Genomic DNA, 13,050 nt, shown 5'->3' on the forward strand with positions numbered 1-13,050 from the left:
ATTCTTCCACCCACCTCCGCTGGCAGCCCGGCTGGCCCTCTTCCCTTAGTGTGTGTGTGTGTGTGTGAGTGAGACTTCCTGCGGTCTCTTTATGTTTGCCCCGTTTCCCTCCAGCGAACATCAGATGTAACAAAACCAGAGGACAAAATAAGAGCATTACTTTTTAAAGACGTGTCCTGAAGTCGGGAGACGGTGATGTGCGCTGACAGCGGCTGCTAATTGGAGTAAATTAATTTACCTCGGGCGCCGATGTTCGCACAAAGCGCCGCTCGCCGCGTGAATAAGTGATGATCGGCAGCGGCCGTATAAGCCCCGACTTTTTGAATCATTTAACGCCGCAATCTGCTAATTAGCAGGGAGAAAAGCCAGCTTTCAGCCACAATTAAGACGGGCCTCTGTCAGTCAGGGGGTGGAGATGGAGAGGGAGCGCTTCATTTATTCATCCTCTGAGCAGATGCTGAGTGCAGTGGGGGTTTGGATGCAGGGATGGAGAGGGAGCGCTCAGGGATCTGAAGGGGTTGGATGGAGGAGAGGAAGGGGGGGGGGGGTTGTTGGCGTGCATTTGGAGAAAAAGTTTTCTAACCGAACCCCCGCCATCGCCATCACCCCCACCAGCACCCACCTCTCCCCTTTTCTTCTTCTTCTTCTTCTTTTGAGCCTCTGAGGAGGCCCCACCATCGTGCAAAACAAAAGCAAAACAAAAGAGCTGAAATGTGAGGAGGCGGAGGAGGAAGGCGGGGGTTGGCGCTTCAGCATCTAGAGGCGAACACACATACACACACACACACACACACACACACACACACACACACACACACACACACACACACACACACACACACACACACACTGTGAGGGTCCCTGTTTGACACACCAAGTGTTAACCAGTTGTACAGCCCAAGGTCAAACATGGCGCTTGCAGGTTCCCCAACACCACCATCCTCATCATCCTCATCATCACCCCTAACCACCCCACCCCCACTCACCTAGCAGCCACTCAGCCTGGCACACATCCAGCTGAGCGTGCTCACAGTGAAACCCTCAACCCCAGCTCCGTTTCCGTGTCGTGTTTTAATCTGCACACTGACGCATTTTGGTCAAACCGGCTCTGAGTTTTAGAGGCCACTTTGACTTTTATCAGAGTTTAGCCTGAGGAGACGGAGTCACTGCTGTTAACTCTCATATACATCTCTGATTGGTCCATCTTGCCGGCAATTGTTATTAAAATTTTAATTATTTTTACTTTCTTCAAATAAAAAGATCCGATTTTTCACGAAGACCTCAGCGCTGAAAAATAGAGCGCTAAAACCCGGAGTTCCTCTAACATGCACCAGAGACTCCAGCAGGGAGTCAGTCCCCGTAAACTCACATGGGGAAAAAACCTTACAGCACAAATAAACGTTAACAGCCTGATACAAAAACTAGCAACTTCATAACAACTGCATTATTAGGGGTGTGACCTCTTTGCCTGGCAGGTGAATTGTGACAAAGGTAGCTGTGGCTGCTAGTGAACTGGACCTCTGGACCATTTTTAATCTGACCAATAATATGACTGCTGTGAGCTTAACGTCCAAGAAGAAATCTGAGCTCCAGTGTTGGTGAGTGAAATTCCAGGTTTTTAATCGGATGTTATCTAACTTATATATTATAGATTTTTTTAAACAACAAAAACTAAATTGAAACAGTCAAACTTTAAAAACTGAAAATAAAACCAAAAAAAAACTCCATTAAAATCAACTAAATATAAAAACTAATTTAAAGTATTGAACTATAACAAATCCAGTCTAAATGTGAACTGACTGAGGGTCAGTGGATATTAAATCAATCAAATCTGAAGGAAAAAATCTCCTCAGATCCTCTCAGAATCACCTTATTTTAGTATGTTTAATGAAGACTAATCAGACCTACAGACCCTTAAAGCAGATAGAAGAGGGTTAAAACTCAAAAGTCACCAGATTATAACAGAGCGAATCGGGGCTAGAAGATCCTGGAGACCTTTCATATAATATAACTTGTTCTGAGCAGCAACCTAACCCACAATTTGATATGAGCCTTTACCCAGAATGCAATAAACTCAAAATACTCAAACTATGATATATGCCATGAAAGTTGGTTTTACATAGAAAAAAACGCACTGAACAGAAACAGTCTTCAAACTGTGACACTAACAGAGCTTAAATTTGTTTTCTTACCTCTGAAACTTTAATGTGGATTTCTCCTGCACTTATGAAGCTACGAGGGTCTAAAAAATGCTGAAAACACAAATTCAAAAGCATCAAATTTAATTCCACCCCAACGTATTTGGAGCACCTCAGAGGATTTTCAGAGGATGAAGCTAAAACTTTGTATGGCTTCATTAAATAAGCGTTACTGTGAAAGTGAGACTTTGTCCTGAGAGTTGAGGGTTTAAAACATTCAGAGACACAAACAGCTCCCTCATTTATCCCGTAAAGTGTTTATTGGTGAACAGCTGTCTCTCTCAGCATACCAACGCACACTGAAGCCAAACTGAGAGTCAGTAAATGCACACAGCAGTGAGCTACTGTCAGAGTCACGTGACTCTAATTTAAACAGTGATGGCGGTGAGCAGAGAAGGCCATAAACCCTTGAACGTTGTGGCGAACAAAGGCTGTATGTCCTCGTAAATCAGAGGTGGTGGCATAAGGTGTATCACGGCGAGGGTTCAGGGATCTCCACCCAACATCGTCTCACCCTCATTACAACACGCAGCGCCGACTTTCCTGAGACCCGGTCAATTTATTCATGCTCAGGCCCGCGGAGTCCTGCCCTGGACATCCGGCGCCGAGCATTATGGCTGCTTAGCACCTCCGACTTGGAAATGAGCACCGGGCTGACGGTAATGAATATGTTAAAATAGGAAGCCCCGAGGATTTATGTCTGACACGGAGCTGCGAATGTATGCATGCGAGGCTGATGTTTATGCAAACGGTACCAAACTCGCTGGTTTGTCAATTATTTATTAGCGGGCGTGGAGAAGAAGTCCAACAAACAGTCAGAGTCCTGCAGGAGGGGAAGCGCCTCACAACTGTTGCTCTGTTATTTATCAGAACATGTGACTGCCTAAAACTAATCACACTACTGCGTGGCTGCGTAGCTGCTGGACTTGAACCCTGACCGAGCACATGACGACCCCGATCCCAGTTGAACTCTTCTGGTGGAGTTTGCACAAGACCCATCTTCTTAAATGGTAAATGGCCTGTATTTATATAGCGCTTTACTAGTCCCTAAGGACCCCAAAGCGCTTTACATATCCAGTCATCCACCCATTCACACACACATTCACACACTGGTGATGGCAAGCTACATTGTAGCCACAGCCACCCTGGGGCGCACTGACAGAGGCGAGGCTGCCGGACACTGGCGCCACCGGGCTCTCTGACCACCACCAGTAGGCAACGGGTGAAGTGTCTTGCCCAAGGACACAACGAACCGAGACTGTCCAAGCCGGGGCTCGAACCGGCAACCTTCCGATTACAAGGCGAACTCCCAACTCTTGAGCCACGAACCTCCTTGGTGGTCATGTGATCATTATCTGACTTTCCTTCCTGTTAAAAGGGAGTTTTTCCTTCACACAGTCACCATCTGCTTGCTCATGGGGTAATTTTTTTGTAGGGTCTTTAGGACCTTACATAATAAAGCACCCTGAGGTAACTGTTGATGTAATTTGGTGCTTTATAGATTTAATTGAAACATGAGGAATTTAGGACCTTGAGAATTCAGTGTAGATGCCTCAGCTGAAAGATGTCAAGCTTCTCGTTGATGCTGCTGCTCAGTGGTCTGACAATCGCTGTTGGTAGCACTTTCCTGTAGGAAACTAAAATGATGGACAATAACTTTCCATCAGCAGGTGTACTGATTAACGATTGGTTAATCATTTAAACTCAGGAATGCCTGGAGGACAGTTTTTGTCAGATTTGGTAAACCAAAGAAATAAAGACAGTAAGACACGTGTAACCTCTGTTACAATAAAGAGCCAATCAATAGACAGAAATAATATGAGCCAATCAAGCTGTTGCACAGTCTAGGGTCACAACATTTAGTGTCTTTTTACATAAAATCAGCCAAATCTGCATAAACATTCCCACCTGACCACCTCAGAATCAAATGATTTTTCTAATATACTAAACTTTAGTAAATTTAATCAAGCTGTGCAGAATTTTACGTTCATATAATGAAGATTTTCCAAATTGGTTTCTTTCAGCATTTCTGAGCTCTCGTAACATCATCGGTATCCACGCGAAAATTTCAAGGCTGAAAAATAAATTCAAGCTCGGATAAAAACTGGATGTTTTCAAAAAAGTGCATCTTTGGTAAAATTTCAGGGCTCAGTTCAGCATGTCGAATAGTTGACTGCTAGAATAAGATCTTATTTTCACCTGCACGTTCATCTACTAGCTGCAATAGCTGTGATTCCTGCTGGTAAATTAAAACCTCCACATTCCCACACACTGAGTGCAGCTTCTGGCTGTGAAATATATAAATAACATCAGCGTTCACATGTTCTGTGTAACAGTTTGAAGTGTTTCAAAGTTTATATCCTGGAAAAGTTCTCCCAAAACCTCAAAGTGTCGTATCATTAATAATTATCGCTGTACAAGAAGCTGATTCTGAGGAGACGGGTGGGAATGACCTGGGCATCATCATTTTTCGTTGCTTCCTTATATTTGGTTAAACTCCTGGTGCATGAACACTCTGCACGTCATGCCGTTATCATGAGGCAAAGCGCAGCTTCTGTTCAATACTGTAAGTCTGTAAACTAACTAAAGCTGTCAGATAAATGTAGAGCAGGAAAAGTACAACACTTCTGTGTGAATCCCCCCGCTGTGGTTTGGATTGGACCTCCTTTACGCCATGTTTTGGATACCTGAAAACTGAGCAGCATTCGGATTCAGCTCCTGGCGTTCCTGGATGGTTCTCACATGGCTTGGCAAGCGCGAACCCCCCCACCTCCCTCCAACCTACCCCCTCTTCCCTCATGCTTCCTTCAGAGGCTGAAGTCTTTCACTTTGATCTGAAAGTCTTTGCAGCCTCATTGACTGTAATGAGATCTAGAGAATCCGTGAGGACGGCGGGGATTTGACGCTGAGCCGAAAAACTCCGGCCGGGGAATCGGCGGCGGGCACAAACAAAATCGAAAAAGGAGAGAGAGGAGGAGGAAGATCTCAGATGGCTTGGCAAGCGGTTTGCCTTCACCCCTCCTCCATCCCAGCGTTAATTTCCCCAACGTCTGAGATTCCTGGGTAGGTTGGGGGGGGGCTAGGGGTTGGCACTGAGGCTGCTGGATGTTTCTCTTTGCAGCGGCGTCCCCAGACGAGGAGGCGGCATTTCTGTAATCTCACCAGCTGACTGCCGTCCAGTCCATTAATCAGTCAGTCAAGGTCTGAGAGGCCCAGAAGACCCAACCGCACCCCGAGGTGGGAGCTGGGTGAGGACGGGTGAGGTGGCGGGGGCGGGGAGGAGGAGACCGCTGCCTCTGGGTCAAGGAGACGATGTCGTGTCGCGGCGCCGATACAGAAACATTAACTCTGTTGTTTAGTCCCTGAACACACCACAGTGTCCTCACTGTCCGGAGAGCCTGCTAATCAGCTCGCCCAGCACACAGCCAATCAGCAGCCAACTTATCCGCAGCTAACATGGCGGCGTGCCAGTGAATTCAGAGCTGTTTGAAAGCCTGAATGTGACTCCAGCAGCTTGGTTTCTTTTCAGGATGAGTTCACCTGATCGCTCACTTCTACCGTGTGACGAAATTGTGCCGATGAAACAGAAACTGATATTTTTCAATTAGTCCTCCAAAAGTAAAAATTTCTCCTTCCACGGCATTCATGGAGCCCCGAGGAGCAAAAGGAGACAACGAAGACCTGAGACATAAAACTAAAACATGTCCATTAAATAATCACTTGCATTGACGCTGGTCTGTAAAGTTAACCCCTGCAATCATCATGACGAGGGGGCCGAGAAACACATCAGGATTTTAAAAAGTGATTATTTTATGATATTTTTGGTACTGGTCACATGAAAGCTTGAGAAGGAGTTTTAAAAACTTCTCCAAGATCTAAAGCGGTTTGACTATTGTGATCTTTCCATATTATATGCAGCATTTATTTCATAGCCCTGAAAGTTTACCCAGAGTGCACTTTTTGTAGTTTTCTCCAGTAAATCATCAGAAACAGGTCAAGCATGTAGGGTAAAACTGCTAAAGTTTACTAGGGCTGTGGCAGAGCCATCATACTGATGCTCAAAGCCGATTTTATGCAAAAATAATTTTTTACTGAACAGAAATCAGGTTCAGTCTTTGCTGCAGAGCTTAAATCTGTTTTCAGCCCTGAAAGTCTCACATTATGAAGGCTCAGAAAACAACAAATCTGGGTCCACTTTGTTCTTCGCAGGCCTCCAACTCTGAACATACTCACGGTACAATTCTGCAGAGCTTTGTTAAATAAAGTTATCATAAAATAAACCTCAGCTCGTTCTCAGGGGTCCGTTTTTCAGGTTTAATTGTTTTTATATGAAGCAGCCCACCTGCTAAGTTTTCATTTTAGAGACCAGAATGTCACGGCACAAAAAATGTTGAAGATGCTGAGGTGTCTTTAACTACGACAGAAATATATACACACATTAACAGTCAGTAAGATGAGTTAAATGGGCTATAAAACTATTCCCAGCTATTACGAACCATCTGAACATGTAGAGCTGAAGTGTTATTTCTTATTTGCTCGTATCTCACGATCTGGACTAACGAAAAGAAAATGTGGGTTTTATTTTGGCGAGCGAAGCCTCTTAAGATGTGGGTAAAGGAAGCAGCAGCCTGAGAGCAGATTCACCCCCCGTCCTCCCAACAAATAAAGCCCTCATGCGTCACGCTGCAGGTTTTCATTTACTACTAACGAGCGTGTAAATAATGAGGGGGGTAAATCCGACCCCAAGGTCTCCGGCTGAATTATTGCGATTGTGTTTTTGGCTCTTCGGGGGTCTGGAGTCACTCCGGACTGAATCCACTCAGCTTCAACATTAACACTCGGAGACCTCACAGTCCTCATGACCTTCATCCTCCTCTCATTCCAACTCTTCCACTTCTGTCACCTTTAGAGGCGTCTGTAGATCAGCCTGACTGATGGGACAGCTGCTCCAGGAACCTCTGATGAGATGCTGTCTGTGCTCCTACAGCTTATTCACTGATTTTCTGCTTTTTACCCCTCAGACATAAAAGGCTGACTGGGTTTTGTTGTCACCTCACCAAGTGTCGTGGACACCCAACTGTGTGAACGAGGCTACGTAGTAAAACTGATGCTATTGTTGATCACTAGGAGGCCACCAATATGTTTTTAGGCACTAAAAGGCTTTAAACACAAATCTATGTGAATTTATTTAGTCTGCTGTAAAGTCAAGCAGACATTAGAGGACCTGAATTTGTCTAAAATGATGAGATTTGTGAAGGAAGCCTGGTGCTGTGGACGTCTTTGCAGAATGTTATCGGCGCTGCAGTTTTTAACCTCGCTGTGTTTTGTTGGCTTTTTGGTGCTGAAGGAGCGTTTAAACCCACTGACGTGGACAATTGGAGAGTCTGCTGAAAGCGCCACCTCTGCAGTCGCTGCTGGATAGATGTCACATGACCGAGTGCTGACCGTCCGCCCGTGTGAAGGCGTGTTTTCATCGTCTAATGTGTCAGTATGTTTCCAATGAACCGGAGGAGGTCTCAGGTACTCTGTGCACGCGTGTGTGTGTGGTTTAATTAAAACAGTGTATGAGTAGGAGAGGTCATTAGCAGCGAACAGATGGGGCCCGGTTGCCATGGAGGCGCTCCTCTTTGTTTGGCGGTCCTCTAAACGAGCAGCGGCACATTTCCCTGCAGCCGCCGCTCGTCCTGTGCAGAGTTCACCGCCGCTTTTGTTTCCCTAAATGTTCATGCCGTCCAACATCTGCAGGCACACACACACACACACACACACACACACACACACACACACACACACACACACACACACACACACACACGTCATGCCCGATCCTGCCGCTTCTTGCGGCCCCGGCTGAGGGCTTTCATGTTAACTACCTGCTCTGGTTTGATGATGTGATTACGGAGCTGGTGCGGGCGGCGGGCGAGGTCGCATCCCTCGTTGCTGCCAAGGTGCTGTTGTGCCCCGCGGCCTCACGCTTGTCTTGCATTACTTGAGAGTTTGGATGCCGCAGGATAAAAAGGATGTGGCGAAAAAACACCTGAGGTGAAGATTTAAGAGGTCAGAGCCGGAGTCAACCGGCCTGTTTCCTCCTCCTCCTCCTACACGCTCTCCTCCGACATCCATCTTTAATGTAAAAACCTCCAGCAGAACAATGGCTCTTCCCCCGGCGAGGGCCCTGCTCGCTAATAATTAGCCGGGGGTCATCATTTTTTGATAAGGCGAGCCAGTCACAGGGACACATTTCATTTGCATCACGGTATGCTAATGCAGCCTCTCCCGCCGGCACAGGTCAGGATCGTTGGCGAGGTAATTAGCTCGAATCCCCGTCGCATCATCTCAAATATTGAACGTGGCTGGGCCGGGGCAGGCGCAGAGAGGGCGGAGCTAGATCCCTGCTCAGCTGCGGTGGTGTGGCTCAGGACGGCGAGCGGAGGAAAGTTCTGTTTGTTTGTTTGTTTGTTTGTTGCTGCGAGGTGAGCAGGCCTCGGTGGGCCGAACAAACTGCGGTAACAGAGAGAGCCTCAGGGCGTGCACACACACACACACGCATTGGATGTGTGTTCGGATGTGTCAAAATTTGGAGTTTAGTTCTGCTGTAACTTCTTCTAGAAAAACGGATAAATGACCATCAGTGTTTTAAAGACACGGAGCTGGAAGTGTGCAGAAACCCTGCGATGGACACCAAACATCTGTGTTTACCTGCACTCAGGAGATCAGGTGGCCAAAACGAACAAAGTTTAGATGACCTGGCTAAGATAGGGGCTAAACTTGGTGTTTGCAACATATCTTTACAGACGATGGTGATTGGTTGTCATCATTTTTTATGCTGTGTTTTAGTCTTGCGAAATATTTATGAAGGTGCTTTTTCCTGTTAATCAATGAAAGGCTTCACTGATGGCTCAAACAGAAAGGTTAAGTTTGGTCTCATTCTTTCTGCTGCATCATCCTCCTACATGAACTGTGGATGAGTGAAAATTAGATAGATAACAGGAAGGAGGAGTAAAAATCATCGGTGTGTTGTGGGAATTTACCTGCAGTGTCAGGTGCCTTCACTCACACTGACCCAGGCTTTTCCAGCCTGGATTTTTAGGTGTTTAAAACAGTTAAATACACCCTACTAAAAGCTGCAGTTCCATTGTTGTCCACCAGAGGCTCCAGCGGGAGTCAGTCTCTTTCCAGTCGTTAAGTGATGACATGACGAATCCTACTTCCGGGTCTAAAGTAGTCTGCGTTTAATATGGCTTTTGTGTTGTTAACATGTTTAATGTTATGTATTTTCTTCTATTTAATCTCAAAAAGCTCCTAAAACAGTCAGTGATCACTGTTGACCTCCCTCGGCTTTTATTACCGCTAATCATTTATTTAAGCTCAGTTTTTAAAACCTTAGGATGTAACTACAGTAGCACATCATTATATACCAGCTAGCCAAACTTCAGTAACCCTACAAACGTCACTGCTGTTTAGTTTTCTGTCTTCATTTATGCTGGAAGTGATAACAGAGCTGTACGTTTGAATTTGTTTCCAAAACCCCGCAGTCAGGACATGCTATATTGTATTTAGATAGAAGCTAGCGAGCTAACTCCCTGCTAACTTCTAACTCCGTTAAATGTCATAAATTCCGTTTTCATGGATGCCTGGATGTTAAACTCAATTGTTAGACCTGGTAGAGCAGAACGCTGATCATTTTATTAAAGATGAAAGACTTTAGACAGTTTTTCAACTCTCAGTAATGCCATAGTGATCGTTTGATATATGGACCTGCAGCGGAGTTTAGGCCCAGACACAGCTAGTGACGTTAGACTTAACGACCGGATAGACTGGAGAACTCACCTGTTTCAATTGTATTAAGGCTAAAAGTTTGCATTGTTAGGCACATGGCTTCTTTTTCTGACGGGTGGATTATGACACAGGCTAACTGTATCCACCCGAATGGCCGCTGCCTCACAACACAGTAAATCGGAGCTACACTTTTATGACTTCACTCCTGTGTTTTCACACAACTCATCAACATGTTGGATATATAGTGTGATAAACTGCTTTTGATGCAATAATTGGTCCAAATGAAGGTTTAACCGCATGGTTCTTCCTTCTATAGAGAGGTAAAAATGGAAAATGCAAACTAAATTCATGGTCAGAACTCATCTGCTGCTAACTGTACGAAGAAGCAATGAAATGAATTTATTTAAAAAAAAAAAAAAAAAAAAAAAGCAAGCCAGAATGTGACTGTAGATCTTTAGTTAACAATACAGTTTATTTATTGGAGAAAAACTTCTTGGAGGTTTTAATGCAGAAGATAGAGACCCACTGGAGCACCTCCTCCTCCTCAGAACTGAATTTTTCATGTTATTTTCTGCTCCCACACCAGCAAAAAGCTGCAGCCCACAAAGAGTGGCAGTTCCCAAAGTATTGGAACGCTTTCTTATTTAAACGTAAACCAAAATGAATTCACAATCTAATAAAAAGGACAAATTCCAACAGTTGGTGTAGATTTTGTTAGGAGAACAAAGAGGTTGTTTTAACACTTAACAGCTTCTGGGGCTCTTTTATGCACAAACTAATGTAAAACAGTGAGTGGTTCAAGCTGTTTAAATAAAAGACAGCAGGTGCCGGTGGGGGTGTTTTTAATATACTTGCAGTTTTGCTTTATTTATTTGTGATAAATAAAGTATATCTTATCCTGACCTCTGAGTCCTGACCTCTGACACCAAGCTGGACCTCCTCCTCCTCCGACATCAGGCAAAAGGGAGCAGCGGCGTTGGAGGCTGTTTGAGAAATTATACTGAACATCAACATCCACACCCCTAATGACACACAGCACTTTACTCTTTAAACAAACATGGCTTCACGTGTAAGAGTGCCGCCACAGGCAGCGATGTTAATACACAGCAGGATGGAGGTCAGCGAGGAAACCGGTGGGAGAAGAAGAAGAAGTAGAAGAGCTCAGAGGTCAAAGAGCTGGAGGAGGAAAATAATCAGAAACAAGTACGGGACGAAGCCAGACAACTGGGCTTTATAACCTTCCTCTGAGGTTCTGCTCCTCTTCAAACACCCCAAATGTGGATCAATATCCCGGGCCTCTTTTTATAAAGCATCGCTCCAAATGTTTGAATGCTGCAGGAAAGAATAGCTCAGATTTCAGTGTGGACACTAAGATTAAAGGTACGTCAATATTTTTGAGGTTATTCAATAGAAAAAAAATAAAACAAAACAATATTTTTATGTCATTGTTACTATTATGTCTTCCAACAAATCGACGCAATCTTATGAACTTATAAGTAATAAGTATTAAAAACACAAGCAGATGCTGTTCTGCAGAAGCCGACATGTTTCTCCACTATCTTTTAATACAGTGGGTGGGACATCTCCCTGCCAACTAATCAGGTTGTAGTACGCCAGAGGTGGAGGTGAACAGAAGTTGGTATTCATGCGTCATGGAGGAACAGTTACATTTGCACCATCAGACTCAAAATATGAAGAAACATACCTGTGTTTTATCGTTCCCTTCACCAAAGAAATGAAAACCACTGTCCCCAAATAGCTGATAAGAGTCAACCTTTATTCCCTAAGCCTTAGCATCTGTAAGTCAGCATTAGCAGCTAACAGCATTAGGAAAAGCAGCTCTACCAGCAGAAAACTTCAGCATGTCCTCAACAACAACAACAGAAGCGTGTTTCTCTGATGCATTCCCTCTTTTTCTAATATTTAAAAAATAAAAATTTATAAACTAACACGTTTGGTCGTGTTTGATTTTTTTTTGTTTTTGGTGCTACAAAAACATTTTACTGTTTACTTTTCTGTTTATCAGAAATCTTTCAAACAATTTAAACCATGATAATGTTGAGTGAATACTGTACATGTAACACAGGTTTGCAACCTTTTGCTGATTTTAATGGGCAACATGGTCAGTCTGGATAATCACCAAGTCAAGAAAAGATTTCCCAGATGCTCAAATGGAAGATTCTCAAACAAACACAGAAGGCTGTGTTTAATCAGTGCGATCTGTCAAAACTTCAATATAAACTCAATTTATCGTACATTAAATAAATCCATTTCTTGGGCACCTTAATCCCAAAAGTCATGTCTGCTACTCTGTGGATTCATGCTGCTGATTCAATCATCAGACCATGTCCCATCTTCAGGTGTCCAGATTTCTGATGGATAAAATGTGAAGCTCCAACAACAGTCATAAATGAATCCTTCATATTGAAGAGCAGATAACTCCCAGAAAGCTCTTTAATCAGATTAAAGAAGCTTCATATAGAAACTTGTCTTTGCTTGGTGCTTTAACCTGCTGGATTGTGTTATGAATATTAATCTGTAGCTGGACGGGAGGATGGAAACAGGGGAGCTGTGGTGGAAAACAAATTATTTGGAGGCAGCGATTACAGTGTGTTGGTCCCCGGAGTGAAGCAGATAATATTAAAGTAATCTACGCGGTGAGGTGAGCATGCTCCCGCCGAGGATGATGGACGTCTAAATTAGTCCAACAAGAAGAGGAAGAACATCCTCAGCAACGGAAAGCTGTCAAAGCAGCGGACAGCGGCTCGCGGCGTTATGTAGAAACACTGGAGTTCATTATGAGGCTCACGGAGAGACCGGGAATGATGTCACAGAGCAGCTGTTTGAATCAGGAAATCACATCTGCACACTTTAATCAACACTCCATTATGTTTTTCTGAGGTGAACTTCAGATTTTTGATATATTCCTGCATTCTCATCTCAGTTTTCATGTAGAGCGACTATCAGCCTACCGACAGTGCGTGCTCGTGTTAAATTAAGCCAAACAGAAACTGTCCTTCCACAGTGAAAGCCTGCAACGCACTGCATAAATGAAGTTCTGAAGTTCTTCTGA

This window comes from Astatotilapia calliptera, chromosome 2 (genome assembly GCF_964374335.1).
Source record: "Astatotilapia calliptera chromosome 2, fAstCal68.1, whole genome shotgun sequence".
Lineage (NCBI taxonomy): Eukaryota > Metazoa > Chordata > Actinopteri > Cichliformes > Cichlidae > Astatotilapia > Astatotilapia calliptera.